This window comes from Trachypithecus francoisi, unplaced genomic scaffold, assembly GCF_009764315.1.
Source record: "Trachypithecus francoisi isolate TF-2019V2 unplaced genomic scaffold, Tfra_2.0 Lachesis_group17, whole genome shotgun sequence".
NCBI lineage: Eukaryota > Metazoa > Chordata > Mammalia > Primates > Cercopithecidae > Trachypithecus > Trachypithecus francoisi.
The window spans coordinates 65963078-65975157 of NW_022681462.1; positions in this window are offsets into that span (position 1 = coordinate 65963078).

Here is a 12080-nt window from a genome sequence, read left to right on the forward strand (position 1 = left end):
CTATTTACCTAATACTTAACCCAAGGATAACAACACACATACAAATTTAAAATAAAACACATGTTGGGTTTTTTTTTTTAAATAAAAATTTGAAACAGATGGTCTCTTTTAAGACAAATATTTATTCCCCTGACATTTTTTCACTTACATGTTTATATTTTTAAATATAGGCTTTATGCAGAGACCTTAGAGATGTCACGATAATAAAATCCATGTTGTTCATAATTGTCTATTTCCTAGAATGCAATGCTGGAAGCAACCTCAAGAAGCTATCTCTGGCATCCCCCTCCTCCAGGCAGGCCAGTGTGCGACCAGCTGAGACCAACTAGTGTTTATTCTGTTTATCTTGGAAGCTTTTGAGGAAGGAAGCTGTAAACTCTTTCTTACTGTGCTTACCGGCTCTCCATTGAGTTGCGGATCCCTGGGCTGGGTGAAGAGTTCTTGCAGAGGGGAGAGTTCAGAGCAAAGCTGCTTAGGGTGTTTTCTGCCCTGGTGTCTTCCTTGTTATGTTCCTGTCTATCCCATTTCAGCATTTGCAGTGCAGCCTCTCTGACTTTGCCATCACATGCTTATCTTGGGTTCCACTGTACTTGTTCTGATTCCGTTGTACATACCTCTGATAGGACCAGCTCCTTTCTTGGCCAGAGCTGTCAATTTTTTTTTTCTCCTAAGGTAGGTGAGCATCCAAAGGAAGAATCAATAGACGTTATGATGAAATGTTAGAAAAAAAAAAAAAAAAACAGAGTTTTCAGAAGTCATTGACAAAGAGGAACCAGTCCTTTGCCTGAAGTATGTGATTTGAGAGGCCTTTCTTTGGGAGAGATAAATAGACTTGTCTGCATTCTTGTATCAGCTAGCTTTTGCTGTGTAACAAACTACTCCCAAAATGTACCGACTTAACAGAGTACGATTTCTTACTATTCTGGGGATAGGTTGGGTAGATTGTCTGGTACAGTCTGTCCTGGCTGGGGATGGATGGTCTAGAGTGGCCTCACACTCACATCTGGTGGTTGGCTCCATGGCAGCTGGAGCAATGGAGAACACTTGGCCACATATTCTTATTGTTAGGCTAGCCTGGGCTGTTCACAGGGCAGTAGTTGCAAGTTTCCCAAGAGTATCAAAAAAGAGCAAGCCTCAATGTGCAAGTGTCTTTCAAGTCTCTGTTTAGGTAATGTTTGCCATTGTTCCATCAGCCAAAGCGAGTCACAAGGCCAGCCCCGAGTCAGGGTAGGAGGGCGTATCAAAAGTCATGGATAGAGGGAGGCCATCTTTGCAAGCTTACTACATTTCTTCTCGAGGACAGAGAAAGGAGGCATCACTTCTTGAGTCCTATCAAATCCAGATGACCTGATAACTTTATCAGAGAAGGAAAATCTTCCATTTCCTCAACCCAAACTTTATCCAAGCTCAGTATGAGATTCAACAAGATTTTTCCATGCCAGTTGTCCCTGCAACCTCCTTGAGGACAAGGACTTGTATTGTCTCTGATTCTCAGCATAATGCTGGGCAATTAGCAAATGATCAAGAAATAGTTTCAAATGAATGAATGATGAATGAATGAAAGCTTGTCTTCCTAATAGAGAAGTCATTCTAACTTGATTTGAGTTTACCTTAACCCTCTTTATTTGCTTAATAATTAAAGACATATCAAATAACCGGACTTAAACCATCCCAGAAGTAGTTTAAAAACATAGATCAGATCAAGTCCCTCTATGGTGTAAATGTCTTCAAAGACTTTGTTATGCTTATAATAAAACCCAAACTTCTTGCTATGGCTTAGAAACTCAACATGATCTGGTCTTTGTATTATCTACCTTATTATTTCTTCTCATACCCTCTTATCTACTGAGGTCAGTCATGATAGCCTTCTCTCAGTTCTTAGAATACATAAATATGTATCATAGGAAATGGAGGTTTTTCCTTCTTTCACTTGCAGGAGCACTTTCACTTGGATTTTTTTTTGTTTTTTTGTTTTTTTTTTTTTTGAGATAGAGCCGGTCTCTGTCACCCAGGCTGGAGTGCAGTGGTGCCTTCACAGCTTACTGCAGCTTTGACCTCCCAGGGCTCAAGTAATCCTCCCACCTCAGCCTCCCGAGTAGCTGGGACTATAGGCATGCACCACCACAGCCTGCTAATTTTAAAATTTTTAATAGAGATGGGGTCTTGCAGTGTTGCCCAGGCTGATCTCAAACTCCCGAGATAATGTTTTATCTATAATCCCAAGGCTTTATGCAGAGACCTTAGTGTTGGGATTGCAGGTGTGAGCCACCGTGCCTGGCCTACTTGGAACTTTTCTACTTGAAATACCACTCACCCTCCCACCCCAGTCTTTATAAGCCTGGTTCTTTCTTTTCGTTTAGACTTCAGCTTAAACATTACTCTTATCCTTCGAAGAGACCAACCAACCCGATGATCTACACTAGGCCATTTTCTATCACTAAACCAGTTCAATCCTCGGCTTAACTCTTGATACTATCTAATATTGCCTCATTTTTTTGGTCTATAGTCTTCTGCCTCTTATTTTCCACTAGAATGTTAGTTCCGGGACAGTACCTTGTCCTGGTCCTGCAGCATCTAAAATGTTGCTTAATACACAAGTGTATGCTCAAGAAATATTGGGGGCGATGGAAGTCTTACCTGATCTTTTGGATCTTAAACTTTCTCCTTGATTTAATTGGCAAACAAAAAGGAAAACTTAGGAGTAATTTAATCTGGTTCCTTCTCTATAACAATTCCCTAAAACATAAGGCACTTACTGCCTGATATGGACATGCATGAAGAAACTGCTAGAGAATCTCTGTTTGCATTGGTGGTTTGAAAAAAATTCAGGAACAAAAAGTTAAGATTACATAGCAATGAATTATTTTCATGATTCCTTTTTTGGCAATAGTTTTACAGTGTGACCTTTCCTTAAAAGTATTTTAAAAGTTAAAAAAATCAAACCAAATACTACTGAAGAGCTTATAATGCAAAGCAACAGTCACCTTCCCTTCCAATCCCAACCCTCCACCTCCTGTTCTGCTACTAAGAGACATCCACTTTTATCTATTTCTGTTTTTAGTTCTACAGCATATCTAAATGATGTGTGTATACCATTCTTCCTTCATTTATCCAGTTCAGGCATTATCTGCTGATTTTGGCTCTGATGGATGAGGAGCTAGCTCTCTATAGCTCTTTTATGTTGCAGGCTTTCCTCAGTGTCTGGGGTCCTGGGTTGTTGAGAATGAGGGACTGGGAAATATATTTGGGAGCTCTGTGTTTATGGGTGGTCACTGGAAGGCTTTGATGAGAGGAAGGATGCGTGCTGGGGCTGAGGGGCTGGCCATCTTGCTGTGGGCTTCTGAAAGCCAGGATTTTGGGGTTTTCTTTATTCTGGTGTACCACCAGTAACCCTTGTTGTCCCTGTTCTCCAAGGCAATGAAATTTCCTTGGAGGATACTTATTCTCTTCTTCCCCTCCCCTCTGTCCTTTTCTCTCTTTGCCTCTCCCATCTCCGGCCTTAGGATTCAGAGCCTGGTTGCAAAACATTCTGACAGCTGGGGTTGTGGATGTGGTTAGAGTACCCTTAACATGCTGTATACATATTTTGAATTAATCTCCCACTTCTTCTCACTTTCATCACCCACCTTGTCTATTGTCTGAGTCAGACCCTCTCCAGGGTAGAGCCAGGTGGGGCAGCTACAGCTCCTTCTAGGAAGCTTCTAGAAGATCAGGATTTCTATTCTGCTAGCTACTTTGCTTTGTCAGCTAATTCTTTTCGATTGGCTTTAAGATTTCTAGAAATGGGTTGAAACTTTTCTTCTGCTGAAGGACTCCTTCCATTTTCTTCCCTATGAAGGATTTATACATTTTAAAAATGAATTTTGGTAAAGTCTCAAGAGGAAGAGGAGGTAAATGCATCTGCTCTTTTGCTATGGGACAGTCTTGACTTTTCTTTCACTTAAAAAGGTACTGTTACGCTATTTAATTTAGATCTTTATCATTTTTAAATTATTTATATAATCTATTTAATTTGTTTTTCAAGACAAGGTCTCACTCCATTGCCCAGGCTGGAGTGCCGTGGCATAATCTCGGCTTATGACAACCTCCACCTCCCGGGCTCAAGTGATCTTCCTACCTCAGCCTCTTGAGTAGCTGGGAGTGCAGGCACACGTCACCATGCCCAGTTAAATTTTGTATTTTTTTTTTTTTTGGTAGAGATGGGGTTTTGTCCTGTTGCCCATGCTGGTCTTGAACTCCTGGGCTCAAGAGAGCCTGCCTCAGCCTCCCAAAGTGCTGGGATTACAGATGTGAGCCACCATGTGTGGTCTATCATTTTTTAGAAAAGATAATTATTCTACAGAGTTTTGCCCTGGTAAGCTCGTGACATCCTTTGTTCAGCTGTGATGAGATACATTTTTCTTCATCTCTCCATTCTGCAGTCCTGGAGCCCCAGCCTAAGCAGTTAGTCTGAAGGTCTTCTCTCCCCCTTTGCAAATTCTTGCTTATTTCCACATGCTGACCTGCCCACTTGAAGCCATCACCAAGTTCTCTGAGAGCCTTTGATCATGGCAGCAAACTGGGTTTCTTTCATCAAACCAGAGGCTCCCTGGTGGTGGGGTCTACCTCTCTGTCAAACTAGGGATCCCCAGGGATGTAAATGATTTCCTAATTACACAGATGGGACTGCCCCCCCAAATGGGATTGCCTCCCTCATCAGATTGGAGTCCTCCTATCTATGCCTTTCTTTCTTTTAGGACCAGGAGGATTTCCAGACATGTGTGATGAGCACAGATAATGGTAAGCAGGGGATTGGCAATGGGGGCAGTCAGGAGACACAAGCTCAAGGAAAACAGTGATATCTGGGCTGATTGGACTGCAGTTGGCTGTTGGTCTAAACCTCAATGAGGTGTTCTCTCTAACCATATTTAATAATTCCTAACTTAGATTAGATTTTATCTTTCTGGAATAGCTCTGTTTTCCCTTCAAGGAGGACCATATAGGCGAATGAACCAGTCAGAGACCCCTCTCATCAAACAGAATAAACCTGTCACTCTCTGAGCAACAAGAACTAAGGGTCAAGAAAAATGGAAGTGCTAGAGGAGGTTGGGCTCAAGAAGGGCCCACATGTTTGAACTATTTTCAGTTCCCTCAGAGGATTACCAAACTCTAACTTGAACCAATGCCAGCCTTTACTGGAAGGTGTAAGTGGAAAGAAACTCAGGTATTGGGCACAAGACTTTCAGTAATAACATGGCTATAGGAAAGAAAAAGATGGAGCCAGGCTAGGTATCAAGACTAATAATTTAAAAATGGGAAATAACATACATATGCAATAATAGCAAATAAGCTAAGATAGTTGTATTACAAGTACTTTACAGAATAACGTTACCACTAATATTTCTACTCCGAGAACACTTAAAACTAGAAATCTATGAAACTTTCTGTATAGTATCATCCCATGTTTAATTAAACATTTACATATTCTAGGCCAGGCGCAATGGCTCATTCCTATAATCCCAGCACTTTGGGAGGCCAAGGTGGGCGGATCACCTGAGGTCAGGAATTCCAGACCAGCTTGGCCAACACGGTAAAACCTTGTCTCTACTAAAACTACAAAAAATTTAACTGGGCGTGGTGGCGTCTGCCTGTAATCTCAGCTACTCAGGAAGTTGAGGAAGGAGAATTGCTTGAACCCTGGAGGCAGAGGTTGCAGTGAGCTGAGATTGTAGCATTGCACTTCAGCCTGGGTGATAGAGTGAGACTCTGTTTCAAAAAAAAATTATATATTCTACAAATGAATTTTTTGGATAAACACTCTCATATGGTAAGACAGTCTTCTCATTCTATTCTAGATTTTCTGTTTTCATCATTGAGCAGCTGAGCGTGTGTTATTTTTCAATTAGAATTTTTTTTCCTAGAAAATAACATACAGGTAGAGTGTACACCAGAGGTTGTAAACTCAGATTCTTATAGAATTCAGAATGGCAACAAAAATGAGTAAAGTGAACTGCGTTTAAGAAAAGTCAGCTGCCAGAAATGTAATCAACTTTCATTTTTGCTTAACTAGGGCATAAGTACATAATACAATATAAACATGTATGATATTAGAGATTATATATTAAGTTTGAAATTGAAAAACATAACATAAAAAAAGAAATATGTAATTATTAATTTTTTTCTTTCATACCTCATTACTTCTTTGCTTTCGAACCAGAAATGTGACACTTTTTCTTTTACCCCAACATGTCAGTGTTGAGTCTTGCATTTCATGTTGTGATGTGCTGTATAGAATTCAACCTTGAATCTTTTAACTGAGAGCAATCGTTTTATTTAGTTTCATAATGGAAAACAGCTGTTCATGGCTGAGCATTGATAGAATCTTTGTATGATGGTTTTTATATTTAGGGTAACCACTCCTGAGATATTTGTAGAATTCTGGCATTCTAACGTTGCAAAATTTAGTTTTGGGGAATGAATTGTGGTTCAAAAAATTCCATTTATATTACAATATTGAGAAAGGTGAGTTCAAAAAATTGCATGTATGGCACAATATTAGGAAAGATCATTTTCATAAAATTAGAAACTTTTTTGGAATCTTACCCTGTCTTCAGCTCCACAAGTTTTAGAGAGCAGTTGAAGAGACCTCTTTCATTTTTGAAAACTGATTTCAGCATAGGAAAATGAGCCAGAAAATGAGCCAGATGATTCTTTGCCAAATGAGTTTCCCTAAGATATAATTTCACTAAGAATGAGAAAACTGAATAGTCCATTTGCATATTTGTGATGATTCTTAAAGAGAGGTACCCAAAAGGGTTAGATGGCTTGCGATATTTACTGAAAAGGCATATACTTTGATCCAATCTTTGCTGGTGAGCTGGGGTGAGTATTTTTGTTGGATGATATGAACAAGTTAATAATTTTTCAGCTGTTCCTCCCCTCCCACCAATGAAAGACTCCGACATTGCACACTAACTACCCTTTATTTATCAGAACAGACAAATGTTATGACTAGTGCATAGCCACTTTATCAGGCAAAGCACTGAACTCTTTATGCTTTTAGCCATGGGAGTAGATCCCATTCACTAGGCCCATGATATGTGTTCTATTTTAACTTTTTAGCACAAGGCAATTCCTGGTGAATTACTAAGTTTCCATAATTGTGCAAAATTGGCCACCTTAGATTTAAGATTCATAACAAGGTCAGTGTTGATGTTGATCATCTTAGGAGCTCTGTTCTGTAGCCAGGCTTACTAAATTTGACCTGTCTGCTTTAAATTTTTCAAGGCTTCTCAACGCACAAAGCTAAGTCATTTCCTGAAATTGTGCCTGTGATGGACACCATGCCCAAAAGTTCTCCAATCACATTGAAGTCTCTTTGGAACCATAAATAAATATAGCTGACTGGGTGGTATTATTTTAACTGGGCTCTCATAAGCTTCACTAGGAAATGCCACAAATGATTTAACTTTTTCACACAACCTGTCCTGTAAGTTCTCAGCCATGTCGTCATCTCGTTGAGCAACCGGTGTTTCTGTTTAGTCTTCCATTTGCAAATACTTGTTTTTGCTCAAGGTATGAATTTCTCTATCCTCAGTAGATACTCTTTTGTAAACTTACCATTCATAAAAGGTTTCAATGCATGAGCAATATTTTCTCCTTCTCCAGAACTTCATTTCACAGTTGTGTCATTTGTTTTATTTGCTTTGAAAAATAAAACATGTTGAAACGTCAGTCCTTTATTTTGGATCGTTAAGTTTCCCTACCAGCCTCACAGCTTTTTTGTTTGAATTCTTTTGATACTGACACATTTCATTTGCATGTCAAACTTGGAAGAATGTTTTTAACTTCTCCAAAAATAAAAAGCTATTTTCCTTTTTTTTTTTCCAAACATGTGAACACATAGCTCTCTTTGATGCTTTTTTGTGTCCTTTTGACTGAGTTATGGATATATATATATGAATGTCCATATAAAAGTTACTTTCTTGCCAACTCTGTTATAAGAAAGTCATAGTCTAGGATGATAATGAGTGACTACTGACCCTCGGCCTCAGTGATAGGAAGAGAATGGGGAGTAGTAAGGGGTATGGTGGTATGGAAAACTACTCAGCTGCAGAGGACACATTCCTTGCTGGAATGTGATTTCATTATAGACCTTCTGAATTCTTAAACCTAAAGAAGGTGTAATATACAAATAGAGAAGTGGATCTATTTTAAGTACGTGGCTTGATAAATTTTTCATGAATAGATCATAGATCGAGGAGCAGAACAGCACCAGGACCCATAAGGCCCCTCACACTTCTTTCCAATTGAGACCTTTCCGCTTTTTTAAGAAAAAAGTATTTGGATTCGTATGTGAACTCTCAATTTCTAAGTTTTGTCAAGTAATTCAAAACATTAAAAAAAATCCCTTGGGGCAAACAAAACACATCTTTGGCCAGAGTCAGCTCAGAAGACTACAGCCTGAAACCTCTGGTTTCCATGCTTTTCTTACTGTCTGGCAGCTCACACTTCTCTTCTCCTCCATCTAGAAGGGTGGGCAACCATGTATGTCATGATACCAGCCATGGTTGACTGGGGTCTTTCTCTGGGACTCTGGAAATGGGACACTGGAATTCTGTTTATCCTGGTGATGGTGGCAAAAGTGGCTCTAGGCCTAGAGAAGGCCCTATTCCACCATTCATTGAGGAGCAGAGAAAGCCGATGCCCACAGTGAGAAGGAAGCAGAAGTACAGAGAGAGAGAGTGGGAGAAACTGCTTGGTTCCCCAGTGGTTTTCCGGTTTTCCAGTTTTCCAGTTCTTGGTTCTAGCCCCTCCTGAGGCCAGTATAGATAAGGGCTGAGGAGCTAATTAGGCTGGTAGGCTTCTTCAAGAATTCAAGAGGAACAGTCAGGTGGGTGAATCACAGTAAGTGATGCTGGTGACAGCCAAGGACTGGCAGCCAAGTGGGCGGGGGTCTCCATGTGAGAGGCCTCTTCACTCAGAGTCACATCCTAGGCCAGTGGGCTGGGATCAGGGGTAGAAGGCCCAGCAGGCAAGTAGAAGATGTATATTCCCTCAGATGAGCTTGTAACTGAGTTCTAGGTTAAGAAATGTAGGAGATGGAATGATTATTCCAATTCTCTGCTCCCTCCCTGCAATAGAATTATACACCCATGCCCTTTGCCATATGGCTTTGCACACACCCTACTAGAGGAGGTAGAGCTTATATTCCCATCCTGTCAACTGTGAGCTTGGCCAGTTACCTTGCTTTGGCTAATGGGAATATGGATGGACATCACGAGCCAGTTCTGAATTGAGGCCTTAAGAGTCATGGAAAGCTTCCACTAGCCCCTTTTTGTGCTGCTTCCATATGTAATGAGAAGAGCCTATCCCAGGTAGCTGCTGGTTCCAGGAGAGAGAGATGCAACTGATCTGTACCCAGCTCACCACCTGAGTCACTGCCCTTCTATCCAACCCACAGATTGTGAGTGGGGAAAACGTTTGTTTTTATAACCACTAATATTATGGGATGATTTATTACATAGTATTATCACAGCAATGGCTGACTTACACAGAGGAGAATTGGGTCCTAGGCAAAATTAGGGACGGAAGAGCCTGATTGTATCAGAATGGGCTCAGGGGAGGGGAGAGGTGAGCTCAGGCTCAGAGGCAACATGGTGCGGGAATGTGGGTTCTTAGAGGTCATTCCAGAGGGCACCAGATCCGTGTATGATTGGAAAAGGGAAATGAGAGTGGTCTGGGGGAAATACCTGTCACCTCATTGATCATCTGGCTTGAAGGAAAATCAGGAGGAACACAGGAGCCAAGTAGTTGTAACTGAGCTGGTGACATTATTCTAAGCTGTTGTGTCTGCTCAAACTTTACATACTCCCCAGCTCGGTTAGCATTGACTCAGGAGCTATGAGCATTGGTGGATCTAGTTGTGAGGATCCTGGGAAGGTAGCAGCAGGAAAAATAAAAGAGGGCACCAGCACCGCAGCTCTCAAATGCTCACAGGTGTGAGTGCGTGTGTGTGGCTATCTAATGGTTCTTCTTTTACAAATCTGATGGTTGCTTTCCACCCACCTGCTTGCTGTTTTTGTTGACATCTCAACCTGGAGTGGGTTTGAGGCTGGGAGGCTGAAACATATTCTGACCACATTCACCCGCTTTCTGAGAACTTGTAGGTTCAGTGAAGCCTGTGAAACTACAGACTGATAAGACAACTAGATGATCAGGGCACAATGGGGTGGCCAGTAATACACGTTGCCACAGCAGAGGATCCTGGGCAGTAGTAGCACAGACAGGGTGTTTCTGATTTTCCTTCTTGAAATTCCTCTTCCCAGGGGCTTCCAAGCTCAGGAAGCTCTTGTCATCTCCTAATCGAGGCAGACGAAGATGAGAGTTCTGTAGGGAGGCGTTTCCACTTAATCAAGGCCAGTCATACCCAAGCTCTAGGATTAGACAGAGATCTGCAGATCTGTGCAGTTGCTTGGGCAGCCTGTTTTCTGTCTCTGCTACCTTGTTATCTGGCCCTTCTCTGAATTCCTGTAGCTTTTCCAGGACTTAAACAATGAGATTAACAGCTATCATTTTTTGAATGCCTACCATATGCTAGGCTCTCCAGTGGATCTTTTACAAGTATTATTGATAATAACAGCAAAGATAACTAATATTTACTAAGCATTTGCTAGGTGCCAGGCACTATGCCAAGCCCTATACTTGTGTTAACTCACTGCAAATCCTCACAACGAGGCAACATGGGTGTCATTATTTTTATACACAAATAATAAACGGTGGAGCTCACTCCACCGTTTGGATCTAGATTGGTCTGACTCCAGAGCTTTTGTTTTTTCATTGGCGATGCTCTCTTGCTTGATATTGCTCTCCAGCTATGCCGGGACACTGTGCAATTGTGCACCATAGACTGGGACAGATGCAGAAGGCTGGGATATGGAGTTAGATCAGGAGGATGAACACAGGATGGTAGAAGTCCAGTGAGTCGTTCATGAAGGGGACAGGGATAAGGTTTAACAAGAAGTATGGTGAGGCCCTAAAAGGCAAGAGGAGCAGAGGTACAGACAACCCAGAAGCCATCAGATGTCCTGGCAGGCAGTCCAGGGGCAGGACAGCAGATCCTGGAGGAGACAGCTGGCCAAAGCATAACTCGTAGTTGTGGCTCTGTCCTTTACTAACTTTTGGGCAAATTACTTACCTGCCCTGAACTTTAGTTTCTTCATTTGTAAAATGGGCATAAAGAAACCTCCTTCATAGGGTTGAAATAACTGAATGAGATAGCAAATATAAAGCACCAGTGACAGTGCCCAGTACTGAGGATGTGCTCCATACCTAGACTGCTACATTTCTAAGATACGGGCTCAGGCACAGAGACAGGGAGAACCTAGGCTATCATAACTCAGAGTCAAATAAAGTGCTCCAGGAGCAGCAGTCTAACCTGCTGACTGGGATTAGTATTTGTTTGAGAGACTGGAATGGGGTTAACTGACCTCATTTCCATACAGAGGAGAGTGGCTGAACTGAGTGAACAAGCAGGTACTGCTTTTTTTCCACAGATGGGTGTTGAAATCCCAGTCCCATACAGCGGACAGGCTCTTGTTCAGGACTTTGAACTTCCAGTCTGATGTCCTTTCAATGATACTGTGCTGCTGGTAAATAGACACTTGACATAAAATATGTTCAAGCATGTCAATGGCACATGCATTGTAATGGTTTTGAAACATGTCTGCAAATTCCTTGATGTTCCTCCCACTAAGAGGTAGTATTGAATTCCTCTCCCCTTGAACATGGACCAGCCTCAGTGACTTGCTTCTAAGGAAGAGAATGTGGTGAAAGTAATGCTGTGTGTCTGCTAAGGCTGTTTAGAGAAGGGAGATACAGCTTCCGCCTGGCTCTGTCTCCCGGGATGCTTGCCTTTGAAACCAGTTACTATGTTAGGAGGAAGCTCAGGCTACATAGAGAGTCCACATGAAATTTCGGACCAGCAGCCCCACCTAAGGTCCCAGCTAACAGTCAGCATCAATTGTCAGACAAATGAGTGCTTGAGAGTTCAGATCATCCTTGAAGTTGTCCCAGCTGATACCAAGTGGAGCAGGGATGAG